This window comes from Bos mutus, chromosome 9 (genome assembly GCF_027580195.1).
Source record: "Bos mutus isolate GX-2022 chromosome 9, NWIPB_WYAK_1.1, whole genome shotgun sequence".
Lineage (NCBI taxonomy): Eukaryota > Metazoa > Chordata > Mammalia > Artiodactyla > Bovidae > Bos > Bos mutus.
This window is the reverse complement of record NC_091625.1, coordinates 89,894,513-89,915,143: the sequence shown is the minus strand read 5'-3', so window position 1 is coordinate 89,915,143 and position 20,631 is coordinate 89,894,513.

Sequence of the window (20,631 nt, the reverse complement as noted above, 5' to 3'; positions counted from 1 at the left end):
GGATATTTGGTCTCAGAGTATCTGAGCAGACATCTTTATCTACATTCTCAACTTTTGTGCCTCCACCCTTGAAAACATTTCCAACAGTTTCCATTTTAGAGTAGTTTCCTCTTTCTTCTTTTCCATTTATGTGCATTATCATTTTTCTCCTCCAATCTGAGATGTCATAAAATCAAAGATGATTGCTTAATAAAACAAAAAGTGTCAGTCGTCACAAGCAAAAATACACATTTATTTAATGTCGGTAAATGATACACTGGCAACAGCAGAAGATAATTACATAAATCCACTGAAAGCAGATCACTACCAAGTAGATTGATGAGCATCAGCCACCTCGATTTCCTACCAAAACACCCAGCTGTCAATTTTATCATCTGACAGCATTACAAATTCCCTCAAGTCCTCAATGAAACTACAAATTCTTGCCCATGGGTCAGTATCTGACAAAATTGCAATCGTTTTCTATTTGTATTTTCAACATCTCTGTATCATTCAGGAAAATCCTTGCCTATGGGTAATCAAAAGGTAAGGGGCTTTCCAGGTGGTGCTAGTGGTAAAGAACCCACCTGCCAATGCAGGATACACGGGTTCAGTCTCTGGGTCTGGAAGATCCCCTGGAGGAGGGCTTGGCAATCGACTCCAGTATTCTTGCCTGGAGAATCCTAAGGACAGAGGAACCTGGTGGGCTATGGTCCATAGGGTTGCAAAGAGTCAGACATGACTGAAGGGACTTAGCACACACACAAACAAAAGGTACCTTAAATTTTTGCAAACTTAACATTGCTTATCTAAGTGAAGTTCTAACAAAAATATCCAGAATCCTTTAAATGTAAACATGACTGTCAGAATACTGGAGCTACCTAAATGAATGTATCGAGAATGTTATAACTTATTGATGATGATAAAGTTTTGACTATTGATGATATAGTCAAAGCTATGGTTTTTCCAGTAGTCATGTATGAATGTGAGAGATGGACCATAAGGAAGGCTGAGTGCTAGAGAATTGATGACTTCAAACTGGTGCTAGAACAGACTTTTGAGAGCCCCTTGGACAGCAAGAAGATCAAACCTGTTAGTCCTAGACAAAATCAACCCTGAATATTCATTAGAAGCTCTGATGCTGAAGTTGAAGCTCCAATACTTTGGTCACCTGATGTGAAGAGCCGACTCATTAGGAAAGACCCTGATGCTGGGAAAGACTGAAGGCCAAAGGAGAAGAGGGTGGCAGAAAATGAGATGATTAGAAGCATCACAGACTCTGAGCAAACTCTGGGAGATAGTGAAGGTCAGGGAAGCTTGGTGTGCTGCAGTCCATGGGATCACAAGGAGTCAGACATAACTTAGCAACTGAACAACAAAAATTGATATTATAACATATCGCCATAACCATTTCTGACCTGGCCTTCATGCATTTCACAGAAGAGTTAGCTTCTTAAATATTAATAGATTATTTTTTTTTAATTTCATGGCTCCTTAGACCCTGGAATGCTATTGAAAGCTCTAAATAATATTCTTTCATGCTGCAGGAACAATTCATTCACTCAGGAATTCAGTAACTTTAACAAATATGCCAGTTACCAACTAAGAACTAAGGATAAAGGAGCAGTAAAATAATAAAGCTTTAATTTTATGCAGGGCTTCATAATGTAGAAGGAGATACAGACATTAAAGCCTGAAGAAACGTTTGCAACTCCAAGGTGAAAGGACTCAATTGAGCACCACACAAATCAGTGACATGACATCCATGTCAACATATAATGTTTGTTTTGTTTTGTTTTAAATGAATGGAAAATTAAGAAAAATTATCCACATGATACCAAATAACTAATAGAAATAGAAATGTAAAAAACAAGAATGACCCCAGATGACTTACCCACAATAGCAATGCTGGAACATATTTTAAGTGGATGATATTTACTTAAAAAATTCAATTTTAAATTGGGCTATTATTCATGTGTGAGGACATTCTTAGACATAGTCAATGATGCAGAAGTTTCCCATGCATTCTCATAAATTAAAATCTGTCAAAAAATATTCCAGAGAAACCAGAAATTAATAAAAATAATGACCTGAAAAACAATGAAGTGTGACATTTTTTCAAAAGTGGTCAGTGAAATCAATTAAAGTGATCTAAAACCAAATAATTATATTTGAAATTATTGTAAAGCTTAATTCAAACATTAAGGCAAATCTTAGAGGAAATACATACTACAAAAGGGAATTTAACGATAATACCGAGCTCATATCTCACAAAGTTGTGTGTAAGGATTAAATTATTTAATACTTGCAAGTGCTTAGAGCTATGAATACTACATACGCTCAGTCCCTTCAGTTGTGTCCAACTGTTTGCAACTCTGTAGACTGTAGCCTGCCAGGCTCCTCTGTCCATGGGATTCTCCAGGCAAGAATACTGGAGTGGGTTGCCATGCCCTCCTCCAGGGGATCTTTCCAACCCAGGGATCGAATCTGCATCTCTTATGTCTCCTGCATTGCAGGCGAATTATGGCTGAGCCACCTAGGAAGCCCATGAATAGTGCATAGTAAACACTTAATAACATAAAGCATGATGATTGAATAATAATGCCAAGGTGATATTACCATTCTTTCAGTTCAATTCATTCAGTTTAGTTCAGTAGTTCAGTAGCTCTGACTCTTTGTTACCCCATGGACTGCAGCATGCCAGGCCTCCCTGTCCATCAACAACTCCCGGAGTTTACTCTAACTCATGTCCATCGAGTTAGTGATGCCATTCAACCATCTCATCCTCTGTCATCCCCTTCTCCTCTTGCCTTCAATCTTTCCCAGCATCAGGGTCTTTTCTAATGAGTCAGTTCTTCACATTAGGTGGCCAAAGTATTGGAGTTTCAGCTTCAACGTCAGTCCTTCCAATGAATATTCAGGACTGATTTCCTTTAGGATGGATTGGTGGGATCTCCTTGATGTCCAAGGGACTCTCAAGAATCTACAACATCACAATGAAAAAGCATCAATTCTTCGGTGCTCTGCTTTCTCTATAGTCCAACTCTCACATCCATACATGACTACTGGAAAAACCATAGCCTTGACTAGCTGGACCTTTGTTGACAAAGTAATGTCTCTGCTTTTTAATATGCTGTCAAGTTAGTCATAACTTTTCTTCCAAGGATCAAATGTCTTTTAATTTCATGGCTGCAGTCACCATCTGCAGTGATTTGGGAGCCTAAAAAAATAAAGTCTGCCACTATTTTCACTGTTTCCCCATCTATTTGCCATGAAGTGATGGGACCAGATGCCATGATCTTCGTTTTCTGAATGTTGAGTTTTAAGCCAACTTTTTCACTCTCCTCTTTCACTTTCATCAAGAGGCTCTTTAGTTCTTCACTTTCTGCCATAAGGGTGGTGTCATCTGCATATCTGATAAATAATAAAAATGTTAATAAAAAATATCAATTATTTATCCCAGCAATCTTAACTCCAGCTTGTGCTTCATCCAGCCCAGCATGATGTACTCTTTAGTAGCTCAGATTATTGATTACCAGCAGGACACAGTGGGGCTCCTGAGCATAAAAACCTTTTTCATGGTCTTCTCTTGATTACAAGAAATAGGCTTCATTCAACCTTCCTGACCTTCACTCAAGTCCAACAGGCAGGTTCAAACAGTTGCTATCAATAGGGAAGGGAGGAAGTGCAGAGACAAGAAGAAACAGTGAAGAGAAACAATAATGCAGCCTGGGGCAAGGTCCCGGTTCCCTACCAAGGGACACACATAACAATATCTTTGAGCTGTTTTGCAGATATTGAAACCCCACAAGATGGCAGAAGTTAACTATACACTGCTCACAAGCACATAGATTCCAGGCCTATGGGACCCAGAAGGTTAATAATGCTGACTTCCATTTACTTCACCACCAAGCAATTAGAAGAATGTCCATGAACTGGTCACACCCTCTTTGAACCATTTCTATAAAACTTCTCACTATCCTCTCCAGGCTGAAATGCAAGGAGTTTTGAGAGCAGTAGCCTATTGTGGCCCTTTTCTCTAGCAAAGGAATAAAGCTATTCTTTCTTACTATACCCAAAACTAAATCTCTGATTTAATTCAGTGCCAGGATACAGAGGCCAGATTTGACTTCATTATCTCTCTAAATCCAGGGTATAAAATAAAGGAAAGGTGGAGCATTTTACAATTTATGGAAGAAGAGATCCATAGAGTCCAGCATCACATGGGCCTTAACAATATCCACTTTCTTGCTATCCTTAGACAACTCTCTTTCCAAATTCTCACTGAGCTCCTTTCAAATATTTAGTTTTAATCCAACAATCACTGTAGCCTTCATAACTTTGAAATACTACTGTTTCCTTCTGTATAGGGAAAATAAAGCAGAAATCACCAAACTGAAGCATGCTTAATTTTTACACAAAATAATTTTTTGTGTCATCAACCATTTCTTCTTTTCTTCTTATTCAAAACAAGAGGTAATTCTGCTACTATGTAAATAACTGAAATAACCTTAAGGTATCTCTTTACCAATTATACTTTCAATACTTTCATTCGAACTGTGGTGCTGGAGAAGACTCTTGAGAGTTCCTTGGACAGCAAGGAGATCAAACCAGTCAGTCCTAAAGGAAATCAACCCTGAATATGCTTTCTAAGTTCTGATGCTGAAGCTGAAGTTGCAATACTTGGGCCACCTGATGCAAAGAGCTGACTCATTGGAAAAGACCCTGCTGCTGGGAAAGACTGAAGGCAGGAAGAGAAGGAGGTGACAGTGGATGAGATGGTTGGATGGCGTCACCAACTCAATGGGCATGAGTTTGAGCAAACTCAAGGAGATAGTGAAGGACAGGGAAGCCTGGTGTGCTACAGTCCATGGGGGTCTCAAAGAGCTGGACTGAGCAACTGAACAACAACAACCTCCATTACAACATCTGAATCCTTTTAATCAGAACTTAAAATGCCTAAACCTTGCCTATTTAAAGTAATATTAATAATTTAAAACCTAGATGACTATCATTTTGTCCTCCCCTCTTCTTCCTTTCACAGTGAAAATTCTTGGGATCATGTTAACAGAGGTCAATGATCATCATTCCTTATACCCCCAAGTCCAGAAAAATGTTGGGTTAACAAGACTGAACAGACTGAGAAAGAAAATGTCATCTCTACTTGTAACTACTACTTATTGTCTCTGTACTCTACTGCCCTGTTATTGCTAGTAAACATTCACTTTGTATATGTTTATTTTATTAATGAATACATTTTGTGGCTTGCAGAATTAGGGTATCTTTTCATAATTATTCTTACAGTTTTTCTGAAAGACACAGAGTTTAATTTCATCTACTGAAAATGCTCTTTCTCTCTCTGGTGGAAACTAAATACATGCATATACAGAATTACTTTTACTCCCTGCAAAGAAGCTAATGAACATTTCCGGACTCAAGGAATAACACAATCTCCAACCAAGCATATGTTTAAAGATCACAGAAACATAAAAGAAAAAAAATGATATTTGGCATATACAAACAGAAACTTTTCGATACAACTATAAAGGAATATTTTCATACTTAAAATTTGCATAAAGTCTTAGAAGTTTGCTTTCTTTTTTCTTTTTTTTTCATTATTATTTAAGAAAGCACAAATGCAGATATTTCCCATTTGGGCTTGCTTATTAACAACCATGCTAAAGAAGCCAAATCCAGCTTCTGTACCCTGACACTGAATTAAATCTGGAAGACAGAGCTTTGAGTCAAGGAGAAAAGAATGGCTTTATGCTTTGCCAGACAAAGGGAGCCACAGCGGGCTAATGCCCTCAAAATTGTGTCTTGACCTGGAGGGGAAGTGAGTTTTATAGTAATGGTTCAAAGAAGGTGTGATCAGTTCATGGACCTTCTTGTGACTGAGTGGTGGTGATGAGGTAAGTGTAAATCAGCATCATCAACATTCTGGGTCCAGTCAGACTGGGGTCTATGTGCTGATGGGCAGCATAGCATTAGTGTCTCCCACTTGCTGGTGGGTTCAGTATCTGGAGAACAGCTTAAGATACTGTTACGTATATTCCTAGATAAGGACTCAGGGCCTTGACCCATGGCTGCACTATTGTATCTTTGACTATTCTTGTCTTTACATCTGCCTAGTGTTAGTTGCTTCTGCTTTATTGACTATGCCAAAGCCTTTGACTGTGTGGATCACAATAAACTGTGGAAAATTCTGAAAGAGATGGGAATACCAGACCACCTGATCTGCCTCTTGAGAAATTTGTATGCAGGTCAGGAAGCAACAGTTAGAACTGGACATGGAACAACAGACTGGTTCCAAATAGGAAAAGGAGTTTGTCAAGGCTGTATATTGTCACCCTGCTTATTTAACTTATATCCAGAGTACATCATGAGAAACCCTGGACTGGAAGAAGCACAAGCTGGAATCAAGATTGCTGGGAGAAATATCAGTCACCTCAGATATGCAGATGACATCACCCTTATGGCAGAAAGTGAAGAGGAACTCAAAAGCCTCTTGATGAAGGTGAAAGAGGAGAGTGAAAAAGTTGGCTTAAAGCTCAATATTCAGAAAACGAAGATCATGGCATTCAGTCCCACCACTTCATGGGAAATAGATAGGGAAACAGTGTCAGACTTTATTTTTCTGGGCTCCAAAATCACTACAGATGGTGACTGCAGCCATGAAATTAAAAGACGCTTACTCCTTGGAAGGAAAGTTATGACCAACCTAGATAGCATATTCAAAAGCAGAGACATTGCCAACAAAGGTTGGTCTAGTCAAGGCTATGGTTTTTCCTGTGGTCATGTATGGATGTGAGAGTTGGACTGTGAAGAAGGCTGAGCACCAAAGAATTGATGCTTTTGAACTGTGGTGTTGGATAAGACTCTTGAGAGTCCCTTGGACTGCAAGGAGATTCAACCAGTCCATTCTGAAGGAGATCAGCCCTGGGATTTCTTTGGAAGGAATGATGCTAAAGCTGAAACTCCAGTACTTTGGCCACCTGATGCGAAGAGTTGACTCATTGGAAAAGACTCTGATGCTGGGAGGGATTGCGGGCAGGAGGAGAAGGGGATGACAGAGGATGAGATGGCTGGATGGCATCACTGACTCGATGGACGTGAGTCTCAGTGAACTCCGGGATGTTGGTGATGGACAGGGAGGCCTGGCGTGCTGCAATTCATGGGGTCGCAAAGAGCCAGACACTACTGAGCAACTGATCTGATCTGATCTGAGTGTTAGTTGTTCAGTCCAACTCTTTGTGATCCCATAGACTATAGCCCAGAAGGCTCCTCAGTCCATGGGATTTCCCAGGCAAGAATACTGGAGTGGATTGCCATTCCCTTCTCCAGAGGATCTTCCCAACCCAGGGATCAAACCCAGGTCTCCTGCATTACAGGCAGATTCTTTAGCATTTGAGCTACAGGGAAGACCCTCTCTACATCCTCTCCCTTCCCTAATTAGCAACTGCTTGAATCTGTCTATTGGAACTCAGGGAAAAATCATGGAGGTTGAATGAAGTCTATTTCCTGTAATCAAGAAATGGGGAACACAGAAAGGCTTTTGTGCCCAGAAACCCTGCATGGTCCTGCTCAATATCACTAACAGTTTTCTGAGAAATTTATATTCAACTAACATAAATAGAATTTAAATCAGAAACATATAAATTAGCTGGGATAATGTCCAGAAGGACAATTTTGATGGACATTTTCAAACAGAAGCGTAAATGGAGCCTTTGTTTTCCACTGAAACCCACATATAATTCTTACTGTTGTTGTTTAGTCACTAAATTTTTGGGAACCTGTGGACTGTAGCCTGCCAGGCTCCTCTGTCCCATAGGATTTCCCAGGCAAGAATAGTGGAATGGGTTGCCATTTCCTTCATCAGTGGATCTTCCCAACCCAGGGATTGAACCTGAGTCTCCTATATTGGCAGGCAGATTCTTGACTGCTGCGCTACAGCAGTCTCTGCTTGGTCACACAAAATAAAGAAATCAAGGCAGAAGGAAAGAAAGAAGATCCATTGCCCAGGGTATCACAAAGCCAGGCCACCTCAGCTAATATGCTAGCTAGATGTGATAACCAATGAACTAGTATACTGACACTCTATACTGGCTTTTCAATGTACAGGGAGCCTAAACATTAGGATATGCAACACAGGATATGCACTGAAGAATTAGGATATGTGCCAAAGAATTGATGTGGTGCTGGAGAAGACTCTTGAGAGTCCCTTGGATTGCAAGGAGATCAAACCAGTCAATCCAAAAGAAAATCAGTCCTGAATATTCATTGGAAGGAATGATGCTGAAGCTGAAACTCCAATACTTTGGCCATCTGATGTGAAGAACTTACTCATTTGAAAAGACCCTGATACTGAGAAAGATTAAAGGCAGGAGGAGAAGGGGATGACAGAGGATGAGATGGTCGGATGGCATCACTGACTCGATGGACATGAGTTTGAACAAGCTCCAGGAGCTGGTGATGGACAAGGAAGTCTGGTGTGCTGCAGTCCATAGGACCACAAATAGTCGGACACAACTGAGCTACTGAACTGAACTGAACACAGGCAACCTTTGATGTTCTGTGTCAAAGACTAGAATTCCTTTTACTGAGAGAACAGGAGGGTCAGCAATAAAATAGGAGGTGCTGGTGGCAGGCAGAGATACTATTATCCCATAGAAAAATTGAATAATACAGAATTGTCCAGGAAAACAATGACTGCTATTTCCTTTTGTCCCATTTCTTCCACTCCATTAACCCTTAGGCTCAGTCTAATATCTCTGCAAAGATTCCTCAGTTGATACTCTTAACCAAGGCTTTATCTATGTAATTAAGCTTGTATTGATATTGCTACCTTTTCTTTTTTCTTATTTTTTCTCTTGAGTGTAAATATTTATCATTAAAAGTTTCTGACTTGTGTTCAGAGATTTCTTTCATTCCTTGCCTCTTTCTCCCACTAAAGGTCAACAAACATGTTTTGTTTTCTCCTCCGTTAATCAGCTAACAGTGAGCTGACTCTCAGATTCAGACAGAATAATGAATAGGAAAGGGAAACGTGGCCAAACTGATCTTTGAGACAGGGATATGTGGAGAAGAATTCAGTAAGTAACAGTTCAGGAGGTCTTATTTCCAAAAGCTAAAAGGAAGAGCTTGTTGAAAAGTAGAAAGGAGAGAAAAATAGGAGAATAAGGGCAGATTTTTTTTTTAATTGTTTTTCCTCTGATCATTTTCAAATGTTTGTGAAAGTAGATGTCTGGAACAGTTGGTTTATCACCCCTGAATTTTGCTTGAAAAACCTCATAAAAAGGGAGTGGAGATGGATGTCCCAAGCAGATACTTTATAGTGTGTTGAAATTATATGAAGAGCTAAAGAAAACTAAGTGAAATGAAATCCAAATAGAAAGCATATTTGAGAAAGCAAAAAAGCAACAAAATAACCAATATAGTATACAGAAAACCAGAAGCCCTAAACAAAAGCTTCAGTTCAGTTCAGTCGCTCAGTCATGTCCAACTCTTTGCAACCCCATGGACAGCAGCACGCCAGGCCTCCCTGTCCATCACTAACTTCTGGAACTTGCTCAAACTTATGTCCATTGAGTGGGTGATGCCATCCAATCATCTCATCCTCTGTTCTCCCCTTCTCCTCCCACCTTCAATCTTTCCCAGAAACAGGATCTTTTCCAGTGAGTCAGTTCTTCGCATCAGGTGGCCAAAGTATTGGAGTTTCAGTTTCAGCATTAGCCCTTCCAATGAATATTCAGGACTGATTTCCTTTAAGATAGACTACTTGGATCTCCTTGCAGTTCAAGGGACTGTCAAGAGTCTTCTCCAACACCACAGTGAAAAAGCATCAATTCTTTAGTGCTCAGCTTTCTTTATAGCCCAACTCTCACATCCATACATGACCACTGGAAAAGCCATAGCTTTGACTAGACAGACCTTTGTTGGCAAAGTAATGTCTCTGCTTCATACTATGCTGTCTAAGTTGGTCATAGCTTTTCTTCAAGGAATAAGCGTCTTTTAATTTCATGGCTGCAGTCACTATCTGCAGTGATTTTGGAGCCCAGGAAAATAAAGTCTGTCATTGTTTTCCTTGTTTCCCCATCTACTTGCCATGAAGTGATGGGACCAGATGCCGTGATCTTAGTTTTCTGAATGTTGAGTTTTCAGCCAGCTTTTTTTCACTCTCCTCTTTCACTTTCATCAAGAGGCTCTTTAGTTCTTCTTCACTTTCTGCCATAAGGGTGGTGTCACATCACATATGAAGTTATTGATATTTCTCCCAGCAGTCTTGATTCCAGCTTGTGCTTCCTCCAGCCCAGCATCTCTCATGGTGTACTATGCATATAAATTAAATGAGCAGGGTGACAATATACAGCCTTGATGTACTCCTTTCCTGATTTGGAACCAGTCTGTTGTTCCATATCCAGTTCTAACTGGACCTGCATACAGATTTATCAGTAGGCAGGTCAGGTGGTCTGCCACAAAACAAAAGCTTCAGATAAGCTGAAAATAAACAGGAAATCAGAGCTTCAACTGACATAAAATACTGCAAAAAAGAATGTCAGCCTTAAATCAAAGGGCTGTCCCCAAAGGCAGTGTTTTCCTTATGAAATTAAAATAAAAATTACCAGTTCAACTACATTCTCCTATATGACACCTTCAGAGATTTAGAAACCAAATATCATAATAGATATTTAATAAAATATAATAATAGATATATAATATACATTACATTCAAAGTCTAACTCTCATACTCATACAAGACGCATGTCAAAGCTAAGGTTTTTTCAGTAGTCAAGCATGGATGTGAGAGTTGGACCATAAAGAAGGCTGAGTGCTGTAGAACTGATGCTTTTTCACTGTGGTTTGGAGAAGACTCTTGAGAGTCCCTTGGACTGCAAGGAGATCCAAACAGTCAATCCTGAAGGAAATCAGTCCTGAATATTTATTGGAAGGACTGATGCTGAAGCTGAAACTCCAATACTTTGGCCACCTGATTTGAAGAACTGACTCACTAGAAAAGATCCTAGTGCTGAGAAAGATTGAAGGTGGGAGGAGAAGGGGACAACAGAGGATGAGATGGTTGGATGGCATCACCCACTCAATGGACATTAGTTTGAGCAAGCTCCGGGTGTTACTGAGGTACAGGAAAGCCTGGCATGCTCCAGTCCATGGGGTCTCAAAAAGCTGTACACGACTGAGGGACTGAACTGAACTGAAGCATTGTTCTCATAAATTTAATCAACAGGTATCCCACAAAGCAATAAAGAATCCACCTGTCAAGAAGGAGACTCAGGTTCAGTTCCTGGGTTAGAAAGATCCCCTGGAGAAGGAAATGATAACCCACTCCTGTATTTTTCCCCAGGAAATTGGACAAAGGAGCCTAGGGGGCTACAATCTATGGAGTCACAAAGAGTCAGACACAACTGAGTGATTAAACAACAGCAACAGCCCAGAAAATACTAATGTTTTCCTCCTTTCACAGACAAGGAAGGTAAGTGATTTACCTAACAGTACATACCTGAGATTCAAATGCAGACCAGTGTGCTACAGAGACTGCCATCCTAATCATCTCATTAAGTGAAGACCTTCCCCAGTGATGTTGAATGAAACACAAAGATTAGGTGAGTTGTAGGGGACCGTCATTTCTAGAGACACAAAATTTTCTTTTGTTGCTTAGTTTGGGGCTGGATATACAATATCTAATAGTCACCACTATTTTGAGCATTCTTTGTACCCAAATGACTACTTCTAAATTGTCTAACAATCCAGAGCCTGAAAACTCTACACAAATGTATTTCTCTCTCTCTCTTTCCCCTTCCTTTCTTCCCTCCAGCCTCCCATTCTCTTTTTTAAACACCGCTGATGGACTCAAGGGTATCTAGTGAAGAATGTCTTAGGGCATGCCTAGCATATGCACTGATATTGCTTATAAACTGATTATGTACAAAACCTCAAATAGAACAACCAGGGGAGAGTGTTTACCAGAAACACATCGAGTCCTATATTATGGTCTCTGTCCATTGGGAAGCTGTTTTTAATTGGAACTCCAATAAGGAAGCCTCCTTTCCCATCAAAAGCAGTCAAAAATGACTCCAATATGTAATATAAAGAGCAGAGACCGCTGAAGAAGAACACTGCCATTAGAAAAAGAGCATTAGTTCAAGACCCAGCAGAAGGAGAGAGAGGAAAATCAAGGGAGCTCTAAAGTTAAATAAGCAAAAAAAAAAAAGGAAAAACAAGAAAAACAAACACATAAACCCTTATTCTCTGGAGTAATAAAACATGTGTAGCACAGCCAAGACATTACCAAACAATATGTGCAAGGGAGTCACTTAAGGGAATATACAAATGGCCTGTAAGAATATAAAAAGTCACTCAGTCCCAGTGGTAATCACAGCAAAGACTGATTAAAGCACAGTTCACAGTTAGAACAATAATACCAATTAGAAACTTTAGCTACCTCTTCTCTTGCTTTCTTTCCTCAAGTAATAATTACTCTGTTCATTTATCTTGGCCTTTCTTTTAAAAGTCTGATAGTCAAAGTCTGATAGTCTTGGGCTCTCCTTTAAAAGTCTGATAGTCAATGCCTATTAATCATGTTTATAAATGAAGTCCTTGGTTGCTGCATAGGTGGGTAAGGCCAGTTTTGTTCCTGTTATATAAGCTTGCTTTCTATTTCCCCAGTGCCTTTGTACTAAGTTGCTTCAGTCGTGTTCGACTCTGTGCGACCCTATGGACTGTACCCCACCAGACTCTTCTGTCCATGGGATTCTCCAGGCAAGAATACTCCTGGGTTGCCACACCCTCCTCCAGGATATCTTTCCGAGCCAGGGATCGAACCCACATCTCTTACGTCTCCTGCATTGGCAGGCAGGTTCTTTATCACCATCGCCGCCTAGGCTTCCTCAACTGGAAGGCTGATGGTTAACTCTATGCATGTGGGAAAGGGCAGCTTAACTTTAAAGGAAAAATCACTTGCAGATGACTTAATGGGAAATGATCTTGGGAGACAGCTGGAAGGAAGGAAGTGTGGCCAAACAGTAGAGACAGAAGCTGATTCACACTGCTTTGACAAATGGCTGTGTGGAACCGTGGCTGAGTCTATAGGGAATTATAGAGCTAAGAGTTGTCCCAAACTGAGGCAAAGGGAGAGGATAAAGTTGTGTCTCTCAACTATATTTGCTCTTCTTGGTAAGTGATTGCACTGGAGAATAGATTCTTTAGGGTGCTGGTGAGTTGTATTCTGCGGAATTTAAAAGAGATGTCTTAGTGGGACAAGTGTAGCCCTTATACTGCATTTAATCTTAAGGTCATAGTGATAATTACCGTCTTCTTTCACTACCCATTTTATACTTCCCTTACTCTTTGCTGGCATCTCTGTTGTTATATGACATCTGAGTCTATTCACTATTCTTGTCTCAGGAAGCTGTACTTGTCTATTTTCTATTAAAATGTAGTATAAGAGAACAAAAAGATAGCACAATGCATCATCTGGGCATCAATAGTATTCTTGACTGCTTCTTTGTGAAATGAAAGTCCTACTCTCTTCTGACAGTAAGTGTGAATTATTTCTTGAGTATAGTGACTCTTTTCCCTGTGTGATGATCTTTAAGTTGAAGTTACTAGGCAATAGCCATAGCTTAAAGATTAATGGGACTCCTCGTAGACACAGAGAACAAACAGGTGGTTGCCAGAGGGGAGGGGAATGGTGGGGGAATGGGAGAATTAGGAGAAAGATTAAGAGGTACAAATTTCCATTTACAAAGTAAATGAGTCACAGGAATGAAATGTACAATGTTGGGAAAATATTCAATAATAATGCAATATTTTTGTTTGGTGACGGATGATAACTAGAATCATCATGGTGAATATTTTAAAATCTATAGAAATATAGCATCATTATGTTATATATCAGGAACTAACGTAGTGTTGCAGGTCAATTATACTTCAAAAACAAATAAATAAATAAGCAAACTCAAAGAAAAAGAGATCAGATTTATGCAATTGGTTTAAAAGTACAAATTTAAAAAAAAAGTACAAATTTTTAGTTACAAGATATAGAAGTTCTGAGGATATATTGTACAATTAATTAACACTGCTCTATGCTATACACGAAATGTGTTAAGAGAGCAAATCCTAAGAGTTCTTATCACAAGGAAAAAATATTTTTTCTTTTATTTTGCATCTAGAGGAGATGATGAATTATTGTGAAGTCAAATCATTATGCTGTGTACCTTAAACTTATATAGTGCTGTCTATCAATTATATCTCAATAAAACTGGAAGAAAAAAACATTGGTAGGACATTTACAGATTATCTTCATAGAAGCAACTGAGATGATCCATCCATCCCTTTTCCTCCTCTCAAAGGTCGTCTTTGCTGCCTTCTAGGTGAATTGAGGGAGAGGCTATTGAATGGCAGGAGAATCTGAGCCACCTGTTTGTATAATTTAATCCGGTGTTTGTGTCCAATCTCAGACATACCATGTCTATTCTGAAACAAATTGCTGCTGGAAGCCCCATACCTTATGATTTAGAGGACTGGACATGATGAACACCTCTGAACTCACAGCAATTTGCCATTCTATGGTAGAGTTCAAACTCTACCAGAGCCCAGTACCACATGAGCTTATTTTTTAATAATACCTGTGGGCATTCCTGATAGCTCAGCAGAATCCATCTACAATGCAGGAGACACAGGGGACACGGGTTCAATTCCTGGCTTGGGAATATTCCCTGGAGAAGGAAATGGGAACCCACTCCAGTATCCTCGCCTGGAAAATCCCATGGACAGAGGAGCCTTGTGGGCTACAGTTTAAAGGGTCGCAAAGAGTCAGACACGACTGATGACTAATACAGAAGCTCTATGCCTTGCAACCTCTCTTCCTCGAGAACTAAGGAATCTACATTGCTACACAGTGATGCTCCTATTGGAACTTGCCTGTTACATCTAATACCATAAGGCTTACTTCATTGACCATTCAGAAAGACATCTTGCACAGTAGCCTGGACCTACTCAGAGACCATCTGAGCTTAAACTCAACTGATTTTTTTGGCAAATGGATTGGAGCAGTATTTGGAGATGTGGAATATGCTGCCTCCAGCTCCTGAAGAAGCCCTCCTAGTGCCATATCTCTTAATGGTAGAAAGAGTCAGATCAGATCAGTTGTTCAGTCATGTCTAACTCTTTGTGACCCCATGATCACATCACGCCAGGCCACCCTGTCTATCACCAACACCCAGAGTTCACTGAGACTCACGTCCATCGAGTCAGTGATGCCATCCAGCCATCTCATCCTTTGTTGTCCCCTTTTCCTCTTGCCCCCAATCCCTCCCAGCATCAGAGTCTTTTCCAATGAGTCAACTCTTCGCATAAGGTGGCCAAAGTACTGGAGTTTCAGCTTCAGCATCATTCCTTCCAAAGAAATCCCAGGGCTGATCTCCTTCAGAATGGACTGGTTGGATCTCCTTGCAGTCCAAGGGACTCTCAAGAGTCTTCTCCATCACCACAGTTCAAAAGCATCAATTCTTTGGCACTCAGCCTTCTTCACAGTCCAACTCTCACATCCATACATGACCACAGGAAAAACCATAGCCTTGACTAGACGGACCTTTGTTGGCAAAGTCATGCTATCTAGGTTGGTCATAACTTTCCTTCCAAGGAGTAAGCATCTTTTAATTTCATGGCTGCAGTCACCATCTGCAGTGATTTTGGAGCCCAGAAAAATAAAGTCTGACACTGTTTCCCCATCTATTTCCCATGAAGTGGTGGGACCGGATGCCATGATCTTCGTTTTCTGAATGTTGAGCTTTAAGCCAACTTTTTCACTCTCCACTTTCACTTTCATCAAAAGGCTTTTGAGTTCCTCTTCACTTTCTGCCATAAGGGTGATGTCATCTGCATATCTGAGGTTATTAATATTTCTCCCGGCAATCTTGATTCCAGCTTGTGTTTCTTCCAGTCCAGCGTTTCTCATGATGTACTCTGCATATAAGTTAAATAAACAGGGTGACAATATACAGCCTTGACGAACTCCTTTTCCTATTTGGAACCAGTCTGTTGTTCCATGTCCAGTTCTAACTGTTGCTTCCTGACCTGCATACAATTTTATCAAGAGGCAGATCAGATGGTCTGGTATTCACATCTCTTTCAGAATTTTCCAGTTTATTGTGATCCACACAGTCAAAGGCTTTGGCATAGTCAATAAAGCAGAAATAGATGCTTTTCTGGAACTCTCTTGCTTTTTCCATGATCCAGCAGATGTTTGCAATTTGATCTCTGGTTCCTCTGCCTTTTCTAAAACCAGCTTGAACATCAGGAAGTTCACGGTTCACATATTGCTGAAGCCTGGCTTGGAGAATTTTGAGCATTACTTTACTAGCGTGTGAGATGAGTGCAATTGTGTGGTAGTTTGAGCATTCTTTGGCATTGCCTTTCTTTGGTATGGGAATGAAAACCGACCTTTTCCAGTCCTGTGGCCACTGCTGAGTTTTCCAAATTTGCTGGCATATTGAGTGCAACACTTTCATAGCATCATCTTTCAGGATTTGGAATAGTCCCACTGGAATTCCATCACCTCCACTAGCTTTGTTTGTAGTGATGCTTTCTAAGGCCCACTTGACTTCACATTCCAGGATGTCTGGCTCTAGGTCAGTGATCACACCATCATGATTATCTGGGTTGTGAAGATCTTTTTTTGTACAGTTCTTCTGTGTATTCTTGCCATCTCTTCTTAGTATGTTCTGCTTCTGTTAGGTGGGAGGAGTAACAGTCAATAAATTTTCCATAACTTTGAACTTACTGATATGGTAAACCCCTGAATATATGTAGGTCACACATGTTTTACCAACTCACTTGTCTTTTCTTTCTCATCTGTTATGACAAGTCGATGAGCTTTTATGATTCAGATCCATTGATATTATATTATGATAGAGGACAGAAAACCTGGGAAAAGCAATAAATATGTACCACTGTTTATCTCACATGAATGGACTGCTTCTGATCCTCCTTATCAATAGTATTGTCATCCCTTTTCCCTTGACTGAGTTCCTAGATCAAGAGCTGACTGTTGGGGTCTGGTTTATCTGTTCTAGTAAAGACACCACAAATGGGGGTCAGTTAAGTTGTCAGTGTCTTCTTCCAAACACCATGATCCATACAGTTTGTATAAGGTCCCTCCTTAATTAAATAATGATGAAAGATGCACCACTACCTCTTCATTCTTTAAGTCTTGTATGCATGCCTGCTCAGTCTCTCAGTCATGTCCTACTCTTTGTGACCCCCATGGACTGTAGCCTGCCAGGCTTCTCTGCCCATGGAATTTCCCAGGTAAGAATACTGGAGTAGGTTGCCATTTCCTCCTCCAGGGGATCTTCCTGACCCAAGGATCAGACCTGTGTCTCCTGCATCTCCTGCACTGGCAGGCAGATTCTTTACCAGTGAGCCACCTGGGAAGCCCCCTTTAAGTCTTGAGTATGGTACTAATATCTGATATCCTTTGGAATGCAGTATTGTTTTGACTTACTTTCTTGACTGTTTTCTTTAAATAATATTTATTATAGAATCATTTCCTGTTACTTAATTCATGTGGCTGCAAAATTTTGAGGATGAGTAGAATTCAATCATTGTGTTGGGTATTTTTATCCATTCTATTAATAGTTTGTTCTTCAATGGTGATTGCTATATGTTAGCCTTTGGTGTAAGTGATTTCCATATGTTAACTCATTATTAAATCTTCACAAGAACACCATGAACGCAATTACTATTAAGATTTTTACTGATTGAGAAACCGAGGAATGCTTTTGCATAGTTAGAAGTTGTAAGAGCTCAGTCTCAAATCTAGGAAGTTTCTTTTAAATTTTGTTCTTTTAACTACTATTCTCCAATGGCTCTTATGTTGAAGAATCCTTTATATTTAATTTAAACAAATTTTTTCCAACTCAGAAGACCACTTGAATATTATCAACACTATCAGAGGACATTTTAAACAGTCTGCTTCTTAAAAATAACAATCCCACAAAACTTATGACTGTCCTTTTCACTGATGCTTGTCGCTTGAGATTTAAGTATTATGTTAACTACTAATTTCCACTACCTGTCAAGAAGCAGTTTGTTAGAATCTTAAATTGACTTAGCAATAAAAACAAAAACAGAAGTCTATCTAGAAAATTAATATTGCAGTATTTCATGGTGTTTCAAAACTGGTCTTGTTTGTATTTAGGTATGATTATTTACCTTACTCCTTGATTTTGATTCCATCTTTTTAAACAAGTTCTCCTTTCTGCCTACAATGTATGTAGTGAAGTGGTTGACAAATTAGGTGACATTATAATACCAATTTCTAAAAATTATTTAATTTTAATAAGAGACTTTAACCAAAAGATTGATTAGGAACACATCTAGTGTTGGACGGATTTGCAGAATTGACACAACAAAGTATTTGTGAAGCCTCTGGTTGGTGAATTTCACATATATACAATACCATGTGTGAAATAGCTAATGGGAACCTGCTGCATAGCACAGGGAGCTCAGCTTTGTCCTCTGTGATGAGTAGGATAGGGAGGTGTGAGGGGGCTCAGGAAAGAGGGGGTATATGTATGCATCTAGCCTATTTATTTTGTTGTACAGTGGAAACTAACACAACATTGTAAAGCAATTATATTCCAATTTAGAAAATGAGTACCATAACTTACTGCACCACACTGACTCTGAAAGACAGAGAAGAAAACGTATTCATGCATATTAGTATGATTACCTATATCCAGATTTACCAAGAGAAAGCAACCATTATAAATTATTGATATAGTAAAATAAACAATAACTAGAGTTAAGCAAATGTGAAGGAAAATAAATGAGGAATGAAACATTTCCTTATATGTTTTTGTATATCAAATATGGCCTGGAGGTCTAGACTTGGCCATTCAATACATATACATAATACAGATACACAACACAGATACATATACATATACACAATACAGATATATAAAAAATAAAAGCCAGAAGACGATTCTTACCCAGGATTGGGAGTGATTTCAAAATGTCAAAAGATTTCCTGTGGTCAGCTTACTGTATTAACCTTTCCCTATGTAGTTTCTTGGGCATTTTATTTATATTGGTAGCTTCTAACATTATTGGCAGGTGCCCAACATGTGGCAGGAATTAAAAAACAATTCTGGAATACACAGATTTGTATCACTCAGTCAGTTCAGTCACTCCGTCGTGTCTGACTCTTTGCAATCCCATGGACTGCAGCACGCCAGGTTTCCCTGTCCATCACCAATTCCCAGAGCTTGCTCAAACTCATGTCCATTCAGCTGGTGATGCCATCCAACCATCTCATCCTCTGTCATCCCCTTTTCCTTCTCCCTTCAACACTTCCCAGCATCACAGTCTTTTCCAATGAGTCAGTTCTTCACATCAGATGGCCAAAGTATTGGAGCTTCAGCTTTAGCATCAGTCCTTCCAATGAAAATTCAGGACTGATTTCTTTAGTATTCATTGGCTTCATCTTCTTGCAGTCCAAGGGACTCTCAAGAATCTTTCCCAACACAACAATACAAAGGCATCAATTATGTGGCGCTTAGCTTTCTTTATAGTCCAACTCTCACATCCATACATGACTACTGGAAAAACCACAGCTTTGACTGTATGGACTTTTGATGGCAAAGTAATGTCTCTGCCTTTTAATATGCTGTCTAAGTTGGTCATGGCTTTTCTTCCAAAGAGCAAGCATCTTTTAATTTCATGGCTGCAGTCATCATCTGCAGTGATTTTGGAGCCCGAGAAAATAAAGTCTCTCACTGTTTCCATTGTTTCCCCATCTATTTGCCTTGAAGTGATAGGACCAGATGCCATGAACTTTGCTTTTTGAATGTTGTGATTTAAGCCAACTTTTTCACTCTCCTCTTTCACTTTCAAGAGGCTCTTTAGTTCTTTGCTTTCTGCCATAAGGATGGTGTCATCTGCATATCTGAGGTTATTGATATTTCTCCTAGCAATCTTGATTCTAGCTTATGCTTCATCCAGCCCAGCATTTCTCATGATGTACTCTGTATATAAGTTAAATAAGCAGGGTGACAACCCTTGACATACTCCTTTTCCAATTTGGAACCAGTCCATTGTTCCATGTCCAGTTACAATTGTTGCTTCTTGACCTGCATACAGATTTATCAAGAGGCAGGTCAGGTGGCCTGGTATTGCATGTCTTGAAGAATTTTCCACAGTTTGTTATGATCCACACAGGCAAAGTCTTTGGTGTAGTCAATAATGCAGAAATGGTATGGACCTAACAGAAGCAGAAGATACTAGGAAGAGGTGGCAAGAATACACAGAAGAACTGTACAAAAAAGATCTTCATCACCCAGATAATCACAATGGTGTGGTCACTCAAATAGAGCCAGACATCCTGGAATGTGAAGTCAAGTGGGACTTAGGAAGCATCACTATGAACAAAGCTAGTGGAATTCTAGTTAGTTCAGTCACTTAGTCGTGTCCAACTCTTTGCGACCCCATGAATCACAGCACACCAGGCCTCTCTGTCCATCACCAACTCCCAGAGTTCACTCAAACTCACGTCCATCGAGTCAGTGATGCCATCCAGCCATCTCATCCTCTGTCGTCCCCTTCTTCTACTCCTAATCCATCCCAGCATCA